A 12,866-nucleotide genomic window follows, 5' to 3' on the forward strand; every position below is an offset into this window, starting at 1 on the left:
GAATACGCCAATAAATTCAACAACAACCTCACGATGGTAAAACACCAAAAAATTCAACAACAACCTCAACATTGAAAAACATCAAGAAATTCAACAACAACCTGAACATTGAAAAACACCAGAACATTCAACAACCTCAACATTGAGAAACAGCAACAAATTCAACTGCAACCTCAACTTTGAAAAATACAAAAAGATTAAAAAAAAACATTGAATACGCCAATAAATTCAACAACAACCTCACGATGGTAAAACACCAAAAAATTCAACAACAACCTCAACATTGAAAAACATCAAGAAATTCAACAACAACCTCAACTTTGAAAAACACCAACAAATTCAACAACCTCAACTTTGAAAAACATCAACAAATTCAACTGCAACCTCAACTTTGAAAAATAGAAAAAAGTTCAAGAAAAATCATTGATAACACCAATAAATTCAACAAGATCCTTAACATTGAAAAACACCAAAATATTCAACAACAACCTCAACTTTGAAAACATAAAAAAATTCAAAAACCTCAACATGGAAAAGCTCCAACAAATTTAACAACAACCTCAACTTTGAAAAACACCAACAAATTCAACAACCTCTACTTTGAAAAACACCAACAAATTCAACTGCAACTTCAACTTTGAAAAATACAAAAAAGTTCAAGAAAAATCATTGATAACATCAATAAATTCAACAAGATCCTTAATATTGAAAATCACCAATAAATTCAACAACATCCTCAAAAATGAATAACATCAAAAAATTCAACAACAACAACCTCAACAATTAAAAACACCAACAAATTCAACTGCAACTTCAACTTTGAAAAATACAAAAAAGTTCAAGAAAAAACATTGGTAACACCAATAAATTCAACAACAACCTCAATATTGAAATTCACCAGCAAATTTAACAACAACCTCAACAATGAAAAACATCAAAAAATTCAACAACAACAACAACGTAAACAATGAAAAACACCAAACAATTCAACACCAACCTCAACATTCAAAAACACCAACAAATTCAACAACCTCAACATTGAAAAACACCAACAAATTCAACAACAACCTCAACTTTGAAAAATAAAAAAATTATCAAAAAAATCCATTGATGACACCAATAAATTCAAAAACCTCATGATTGAAAATCACCAACAAATTCAACATCAACCTCAGCAATTAATAAAAATCAAATAATTCAACAAGAACCTCAAGATTGAAAAACACCAACATATTCAACTACAACCTCAATATTGAAAATCACAAACAAATTCAACAACAACCTCAACAATGAAAAACACCAACGTATTCAACAAAAACGTCAACAATGAAAAACACCAAAAGATTCAACAACCTCAATTTTGAAAAATGCCAATAGATTTAACGACCTCATCATTCAAATACACCAACAAATTCAACAACAACCTCAGCTTTGAAAATCATAAACAAATTTAACAACAACCTCACCAATGAAAAACATCAAAAAATTCAACATCAACAACCTCAACAATGAAAAACACCAAGCAATTCAACACCAATCTCAACATTCAAAAACAACAACAAATTCAACAACAACCTCAACAATGAAAAACACCAAGAAATTCAACAACAAACTCAGCATTCAAAAACACCAACAAATTCAACAAAAACCTCAACAATTAAAAAAATCAAAAAATTCAACAACAACGACAAGTTTAAAAACACCAACAAATTCAACAACCTCAACATTGAAAAACACCAACAAATTCAACAACCTCAACATTGAAAAACACCAACAAATTCAACAAAATCTCAACATTGAAAAAAAACCAACAAATTCAAATGCAACCTCAACTTTGAAAATTACAAAAAAGATCAAAAAAAACCATTGATAACACCAATAAATTCAACAACATCAACATTGAAAATCATCAACAAGTTCAGCAACAACCTCAGCAATGAAAAACATCAAAAAATTCAACAAGAACCTCAACAAACTCAAAATTGAAAATCACCATCAAATTCAAAAGAAATCTCAACATAGAAAAACAACAAAAAATGCAACAACAACCTCAACATTCCAAAACACCAACAAATTCAACAAAAACCTCAACAATGAAAACACCAAAAAATTCAACAACAATCTCAACTTTGAAAAAAGCCAACAAATTCAACAACATCAACATTGAAAAACACCAACAAATTAAATTGCAAAATCAACTTTGAAAAATACAAAAAAGTTTAAAAAAAAACATTGGTAACACCAATAAATTCAACAACAACCTCAATATTGAAAGTCACCAACAAATTCATCAACAACCTCAGCAATGAAAACAGGCAAACAATTCAACAACAACGACCTCAACAATGAAAAACACCAAATAATTCAACAACAACCTCAACATTGAAAAACTCCAACAATTTCAACAACAACCTCAACAATGAAAAACACCAAAAAATTCAACAACAACCTCAGTATTGAAAATCACCAACAAATTTAACAACAACCTCAACTTTGAAAACATAAACAAATTCAAAAACCTCAACATGGAAAAACACCAACTAATTCAACAACAACCTCACTATTGAAAATCACCAACAAGTTTAACAACAACCTCAACAATGAAAAACATCAAAAAATTCAACAACAACAACGTCAACAATGGAAAACACCAAACAATTCAACACCAACCTCAACATTCAAAAACAACAACAAATTCAACAACAACCTCAACAATGAGAAACACCAAAAAATTCAACAACAACCTCAACATTCAAAAACACCAACAAATTCAACAAAAACCTCAACATTGAAAAACTCCAACAAATTCAACAACAACCTCAACAATGAAAAACGCCAAAAAAATTCAACAACAACCTCAACTTTGAAAAACACCAAAAAATTCGACAACCTCAACATTGAGAAACAGCAACAAATTCAACTGCAACCTCAACTTTGAAAAATACAAAAAGAATAAAAAAAACATTGAATACACCAATAAATTCAACAACAACCTCAAGATGGAAAAACACCAACAAATTCAACAACAACCTCAACATTGAAAAACATCAAAAAATTCAACAACAACCTCAACTTTGAAAAACACCAACAAATTCAACAACCTCAACTTTGAAAAACACCAACAAATTCAACAGCAACCTCAACTTTGAAAAATACAAAAAAGTTAAAGAAATATCATTGATAACACCAATAAATTCAACAACATCCGTAACTTTGAAAAACACCAAAATATTCAACAACAACCTCAACTTTGAAAACATAAACAAATTCAAAAACCTCAACATGGAAAAGCAACAACAAATTCAACAACAACCTCAATATTGAAAATCACCAACAAATTTAACAACAACCTCAACAATGAAAAACATCAAAAAATTCAACAACAACAACGTAAACAATGAAAAACACCAAACAATTCAACACCAACCTCAACATTCAAAAACACCAACAAATTAAACAACCTCAACATTGAAAAACACCAACAAATTCAACAACAACCTCAGTATTGAAAATCACCAACAAATTTAACAACAACCTCAACTTTGAAAACATAAACAAATTCAAAAACCTCAACATGGAAAAACACCAACTAATTCAACAACAACCTCACTATTGAAAATCACCAACAAGTTTAACAACAACCTCAACAATGAAAAACATCAAAAAATTCAACAACAACAACGTCAACAATGGAAAACACCAAACAATTCAACACCAACCTCAACATTCAAAAACAACAACAAATTCAACAACAACCTCAACAATGAGAAACACCAAAAAATTCAACAACAACCTCAACATTCAAAAACACCAACAAATTCAACAACAACCTCAACATTGAAAAACTCCAACAAATTCAACAACAACCTCAACAATGAAAAACGCCAAAAAAATTCAACAACAACCTCAACTTTGAAAAACACCAAAAAATTCGACAACCTCAACACTGAGAAACAGCAACAAATTCAACTGCAACCTCAACTTTGAAAAATACAAAAAGAATAAAAAAAAACATTGAATACACCAATAAATTCAACAACAACCTCAAGATGGAAAAACACCAACAAATTCAACAACAACCTCAACATTGAAAAACATCAAAAAATTCAACAACAACCTCAACTTTGAAAAACACCAACAAATTCAACAACCTCAACTTTGAAAAACACCAAAATATTCAACAACAACCTCAACTTTGAAAACATAAACAAATTCAAAAACCTCAACATGGAAAAGCAACAACAAATTCAACAACAACCTCAATATTGAAAATCACCAACAAATTTAACAACAACCTCAACAATGAAAAACATCAAAAAATTCAACAACAACAACGTAAACAATGAAAAACACCAAACAATTCAACACCAACCTCAACATTCAAAAACACCAACAAATTAAACAACCTCAACATTGAAAAACACCAACAAATTCAACAACAACCTCAACTTTGAAAAATAAAAAAATTATCAAAAAAATCCATTGATGACACCAATAAATTCAAAAACCTCATGATTGAAAATCACCAACAAATTCAACATCAACCTTAGCAATGAATAACATCAAATAATTCAACAAGAACCTCAAGATTGAAAAACACCAACATATTCAACTACAACCTCAATATTCAAAATCACAAACAAATTCAACAACAACCTCAACAATGAAAAACACCAACGTATTCAACAAAAACGTCAACAATGAAAAACACCAAAACATTCAACAACCTCAATTTTGAAAAATGCCAATAGATTTAACGACCTCATCATTCAAATACACCAACAAATTCAACAACAACCTCAGCTTTGAAAATCATAAACAAATTTAACAACAACCTCACCAATGAAAAACATCAAAAAATTCAACATCAACAAACTCAACAATGAAAAACACCAAGCAATTCAACACCAATCTCAACATTCAAAAACAACAACAAATTCAACAACAACCTCAACAATGAAAAACACCAAGAAATTCAACAACAAACTCAGCATTCAAAAACACCAACAAATTCAACAAAACCTCAACAATTAAAAAAATCAAAAAATTCAACAACAACGATAAGTTTAAAAACACCAACAAATTCAACAACCTCAACATTGAAAAACACCAACAAATTCAACAACCTCAACATTGAAAAACACCAACAAATTCAACAAAATCTCAACATTGAAAAACTCCAACAAATTCAACAACAACCACAACAATGAAAAGCACCAAAAAATTCAACAACAACCTCAACATTCAGAAACACCAACAAATTCAACAATAACCTCAACAGTAATAAACACCAAAAAATTCAACAAAATCTCAACATTCAAACACACCAAATAATTCAACAAAAACCTCAACAATGAAAAACACCAAAAAATTCAACAACAACCTCAACATTGAAAAACACCAACAAATTCAACTGCAACCTCAACTTTGAAAACTACAAAAAAGATTAAAAAAAAACATTGATAAGACCAATAAATTCAACAACCTCAACATTGAAAATCACCAACAAATTCAACATCAACCTCAGCAATGAAGAAAACCAACAATTCAACAACAACCTCAAAAATGAAAAACACCAACAATTTCAACAAGTACCGCAACAATGAAAAACACCAAAAAATTCAACAACAAACTCAAAATTGAAAATGACCATCAAATTCAACAAAAATCTCAAAATTGAAAAACATCAAAAAATACAACAACAACCTCAACATTCCAAAACACCAAGAAATTCAACAAAAACCTCAACAATGAAAACACCAAAAAATTCAACAACATCCTCAACATTGAAAAATACCAACAAATTCAACAACCTCAACATTGAAGAACAACAACAAATTCAACAACAACCTCAACATTCAAAAACAACCACAAATTCAACAAAAACCTCAACATTGAAAAACATCACAACATTCAACAACAATCTCAACTTTGAAAAACACCAACAAATTCAACTGCAACCTCAACTTTGAAAAAAACAGAAAAGAACAAGAAAATCATTGATAACACCAATAAATTCAACAAGATCCTGAATATTGAAAATCACCAATAAATTCAACAACAACCTCAACAATGAAAAACATCAAAAAATTCAACAACAACCTCAGCAATGAAAAACACAAAATAATTCAACAACAATCTAAATATTCAAAACACCAACAAATTCAACAACAACCTCAACAATGAAAAACAACAACAAATTCAACAACAACCTCAGCAAGCAAAACAGCAAACAATTCAACAACAACGACCACAACAATGCAAAACATCAAAAAATTCATCAACAACCTCAGCAATGAAAAACAGGAATAAATTCAATAACAACGATCTCATCAATGAAAAATACCAAAAGATTCAACAACAACCTCAACATTGAAAAACCCCAACAATTTCAACAACAACCTCAACAATGAAAAACACCAAAAAATTCAACAACAAACTCAACAATGAAAATCACCAAAAAATTCATCAACAACCTCAACAATGAAAAACATCAATAAATTCAACAACAACCTCAACATTAAAAAACAACAACCAATTCAACAAAAAACTCAACAATGAAATACACCAAAAAATTCAACAACAAACTCAACTTTGAAAAACACCAAAAAATTCAAAAACAGCCTCAACTTTGAAAAACACCAACAAATTCAAAAACCCCAACATGGAAAAACACCAACAAATTCAAATAAAACCTCAATATTGAAAATCACCAACAAATTCAACAACAACCTCAACAATGAAAAACACTAAAAAATTCAACAACAAACTCAACATTGAAAATAACTAACAAATTCAACAACAATCTCGACAATGAAAGACATCACTAAATTCAACAACAACCTCAACATTCAAAAACAACAACAAATTCAACAAAAAACTCAACCATGATAAACACCAAAAAATTCAACAACAACCTCAACTTTGAAAAACACCAACAAATTCAACAACGTCAACGTTGAAAAACACTTACAAATTCAACAACAACCTCAAAATTAAAAATCACCAACAAATTCAACAGTAACCTCAACATTGAGAAACACCAAAAAATTCAACAGCAACCTCAACATTCAAAAACACTAAAAAAATCAACAAAAACCTCAACAATGAAAAACACCAAATAATTCAACAACAACCTCAACTTTGAAATACACCAACAAATTCAACAACCTCAACATTGAAAAACACCAACAAATTCAAATGCAACCTCAACTTTGAAAAATACAAAAAAGATTTAAAAAAAAACCATTGATAACACCAATAAATTCAACAACCTCAACATTGAAAATCACCAACAAATTCAACAGCAACTTCAGCAATGAAAAACATCAAAAAATTCATCAAGAACCTCAACAAACTCAAAATTGAAAATCACCATCAAATTCAACAGAAATCTCAACATTGAAAAACATCAAAAAATGCAACAACAACCTCAACATTCCAAAACACCAACAAATTCAACAAAAACCTCAACAATGAAAACACCAAAAAATTCAACAACAATCTCAACTTTGAAAAAAACCAACAAATTCAACAACTTCAACATTGAAAAACACCAACAAATTAAAGAGTAAACTCAACTTTGAAAAATACAAAAATGTTTTAAAAAAAAGTGTTAACACCAAAAAATTCAACAACAACCTCAATATTGAAAATCACCAACAAATTCATCAACAACCTCAACAATTTAAACAGGCAAACAATTCAACAACAACGACCTCAACAATGAAAAACACCAAATAATTCAACAACAACCTCAACATTGAAAAACTCCAACAAATTCAACAACAACCTCAACAATGAAAAACACCAAGAAATTCAACAACAAACTCAGCATTCAAAAACACCAACAAATTCAACAAAAACCTCAACAATTAAAAAAATCAAAAAATTCAACAACAACGACAAGTTTAAAAACACCAACAAATTCAACAACCTCAACATTGAAAAACACCAACAAATTCAACAACCTCAACATTGAAAAACACCAACAAATTCAACAAAATCTCAACATTGAAAAACTCCAACAAATTCAACAACAACCTCAACATTCAGAAACACCAACAAATTCAACAAAAACCTCAACAATGAAAAACACCAAAAAATTCAACAACAACCTCAACTTTGGAAAGCACCAACAAATTCAACAACCTCAACATTGAAAAACACCAACAAATTCAACTGCAACCTCAACTTTGAAAACTACAAAAAAGATTAAAAAGAAAGATTGATAAGACCAATAAATTCAACAACCTCAACATTGAAAATCACCAACAAATTCAACATCAACCTCAGCAATGAAGAAAACCAACAATTCAACAACAACCTCAAAAATGAAAAACACCAACAAATTCAACATGTACCGCAACAATGAAAAACACCAAAAAATTCAACAACAAACTCAAAATTGAAAATGACCATCAAATTCAACAAAAATCTCAACATTGAAAAACATCAAAAAATACAACAACAACCTCAACATTCCAAAACACCAAGAAATTCAACAAAAACCTCAACAATGAAAACACCAAAAAATTCAACAACATCCTCAACTTTGAAAAATACCAACAAATTCATGAACCTCAACATTGAAGAACACCAACAAATTCAACAACAACCTCAGCATTCAAAAACAACCACAAATTCAACAAAAACCTCAACATTAAAAAACATCAAAACATTCAACAACAATCTCAACTTTGAAAAACACCAACAAATTCAACTGCAACCTCAACTTTGAAAAAAACAAAAAAGAACAAGAAAATCATTGATAACACCAATAAATTCAACAAGATCCTTAATATTGAAAATCACCAATAAATTCAACAACAACCTCAACAATGAAAAACATCAAAAAATTCAACAACAACCTCAGCAATGAAAAACACAAAATAATTCAACAACAATCTCAATATTCAAAACACCAACAAATTCAACAACAATCTCAACAATGAAAAACACCAACAAATTCAACAACAACCTCAGCAAGCAAAACAGCAAACAATTCAACAACAACGACCACAACAATGAAAAACACCAAAAAATTCATCAACAACCACACCAATGAAAAACAGGAATAAATTCAATAACAACGATCTCATCAATGAAAAATACCAAAAGATTCAACAACAACCTCAACATTGAAAAACCCCAACAATTTCAACAACAACCTCAACAATGAAAAACGCCAAAAAATTCAACAACAAACTCAACAATGAAAATCACCAAAAAATTCATCAACAACCACAACATTCAAAAAGAACAACAAATTCAACAAAAGCCTCAACAATGAAAAACACCAAAAAATTCAACAACAACCACAACTTTGAAAAACTCCAAAAATTTCAACAACAACCTCAACAATGAAAAACACCAAAAAATTCAACAACAAAATCAACATTGAAAATTACGAACAAATTCAACAACAACCTCAACAATGAAAAACATCAATATATTCAACAACAACCTCAACATTGAAAAACAACAACAAATCCAACATAAATCTCAACAACGAAAAACACCAAAAAATTCAACAACAACCTCAACTTTGAAATACACCAAAAAACTCAACAACCTCAACATTGAGATACACCACCAAATTCAACTGCAATCTCAACTTTGAAAAATACAATAAGATTCAAAAAAAAAAGATTGAATACACCAATAAATTCAACAAAAACCTCAATATTGAAAATCACCAAAAAATTCGAGAACAACCTCAACATTGAAGAACACCAAAATAGTCAACAAAAACCTCAACTTTGAAAAACACCAACAAATTCAAAAACCTCAACATGGAAAAACACCAACAAATTCAACTAAAACCTCAATATTGAAAATCACCAACAAATTCAACAACAACCTCAACAATGAAAAACACTAAAAAATTCAACAACAAACTCAACATTGAAAATAACTAACAAATTCAACAACAATCTCGACAATGAAAGACATCACTAAATTCAACAACAACCTCAACATTCAAAAACAACAACAAATTCAACAAAAAACTCAACCATGATAAACACCAAAAAATTCAACAACAACCTCAACTTTGAAAAACACCAACAAATTCAACAACGTCAACGTTGAAAAACACTTACAAATTCAACAACAACCTCAAAATTAAAAATCACCAACAAATTCAACAGTAACCTCAACATTGAGAAACACCAAAAAATTCAACAGCAACCTCAACATTCAAAAACACTAAAAAAATCAACAAAAACCTCAACAATGAAAAACACCAAATAATTCAACAACAACGTCAACTTTGAAATACACCAACAAATTCAACAACCTCAACATTGAAAAACACCAACAAATTCAAATGCAACCTCAACTTTGAAAAATACAAAAAAGATTTAAAAAAAAACCATTGATAACACCAATAAATTCAACAACCTCAACATTGAAAATCACCAACAAATTCAACAGCAACTTCAGCAATGAAAAACATCAAAAAATTCATCAAGAACCTCAACAAACTCAAAATTGAAAATCACCATCAAATTCAACAGAAATCTCAACATTGAAAAACATCAAAAAATGCAACAACAACCTCAACATTCCAAAACACCAACAAATTCAACAAAAATCTCAACAATGAAAACACCAAAAAATTCAACAACAATCTCAACTTTGAAAAAAACCAACAAATTCAACAACTTCAACATTGAATAACACCAACAAATTAAAGAGTAAACTCAACTTTGAAAAATACAAAAATGTTTTAAAAAAAAGTGTTAACACCAAAAAATTCAACAACAACCTCAATATTGAAAATCACCAACAAATTCATCAACAACCTCAACAATTTAAACAGGCAAACAATTCAACAACAACGACCTCAACAATGAAAAACACCAAATAATTCAACAACAACCTCAACATTGAAAAACTCCAACAAATTCAACAACAACCTCAACAATGAAAAACACCAAGAAATTCAACAACAAACTCAGCATTCAAAAACACCAACAAATTCAACAAAAACCTCAACAATTAAAAAAATCAAAAAATTCAACAACAACGACAAGTTTAAAAACACCAACAAATTCAACAACCTCAACATTGAAAAACACCAACAAATTCAACAACCTCAACATTGAAAAACACCAACAAATTCAACAAAATCTCAACATTGAAAAACTCCAACAAATTCAACAACAACCTCAACATTCAGAAACACCAACAAATTCAACAAAAACCTCAACAATGAAAAACACCAAAAAATTCAACAACAACCTCAACTTTGGAAAGCACCAACAAATTCAACAACCTCAACATTGAAAAACACCAACAAATTCAACTGCAACCTCAACTTTGAAAACTACAAAAAAGATTAAAAAGAAAGATTGATAAGACCAATAAATTCAACAACCTCAACATTGAAAATCACCAACAAATTCAACATCAACCTCAGCAATGAAGAAAACCAACAATTCAACAACAACCTCAAAAATGAAAAACACCAACAAATTCAACATGTACCGCAACAATGAAAAACACCAAAAAATTCAACAACAAACTCAAAATTGAAAATGACCATCAAATTCAACAAAAATCTCAACATTGAAAAACATCAAAAAATACAACAACAACCTCAACATTCCAAAACACCAAGAAATTCAACAAAAACCTCAACAATGAAAACACCAAAAAATTCAACAACATCCTCAACTTTGAAAAATACCAACAAATTCATGAACCTCAACATTGAAGAACACCAACAAATTCAACAACAACCTCAGCATTCAAAAACAACCACAAATTCAACAAAAACCTCAACATTAAAAAACATCAAAACATTCAACAACAATCTCAACTTTGAAAAACACCAACAAATTCAACTGCAACCTCAACTTTGAAAAAAACAAAAAAGAACAAGAAAATCATTGATAACACCAATAAATTCAACAAGATCCTTAATATTGAAAATCACCAATAAATTCAACAACAACCTCAACAATGAAAAACATCAAAAAATTCAACAACAACCTCAGCAATGAAAAACACAAAATAATTCAACAACAATCTCAATATTCAAAACACCAACAAATTCAACAACAACCTCAACAATGAAAAACACCAACAAATTCAACAACAACCTCAGCAAGCAAAACAGCAAACAATTCAACAACAACGACCACAACAATGAAAAACACCAAAAAATTCATCAACAACCTCACCAATGAAAAACAGGAATAAATTCAATAACAACGATCTCATCAATGAAAAATACCAAAAGATTCAACAACAACCTCAACATTGAAAAACCCCAACAATTTCAACAACAACCTCAACAATGAAAAACACCAAAAAATTCAACAACAAACTCAACAATGAAAATCACCAAAAAATTCATCAACAACCACAACATTCAAAAAGAACAACAAATTCAACAAAAGCCTCAACAATGAAAAGCACCAAAAAATTCAATAACAACCTCAACATTGAAAAACACCAACAAATTCAACAACAACCTCAACATTCAAAAACACCAACAAATTCAAAAAAAACCACAACATTGAAAAACATCAAAAAATTCAACAACAACCACAACTTTGAAAAACACCAACAAATTCAACTGCAACCTCAACTTCGAAAAATACAAAAAAGTTCAAGAAAAATCATTGATAACACCAATAAGTTCAACAAAATCCTTAAAATTGAAAATCACCAATAAATTCAATAACAACCTCAACAATGAAAAACATCAAAAAATTCAACAACAACAACCTCAACAATGAAAAACACCAAAAAATTCAACAACAACCTCAACAATGAAAAACTCCAAAAATTTCAACAACAACCTCAACAATGAAAAACACCAAAAAATTCAACAACAAAATCAACATTGAAAA

Source organism: Cetorhinus maximus, chromosome 34 (assembly GCF_964194155.1).
Source record: "Cetorhinus maximus chromosome 34, sCetMax3.hap1.1, whole genome shotgun sequence".
Classification (NCBI taxonomy): Eukaryota; Metazoa; Chordata; class Chondrichthyes; order Lamniformes; family Cetorhinidae; genus Cetorhinus; species Cetorhinus maximus.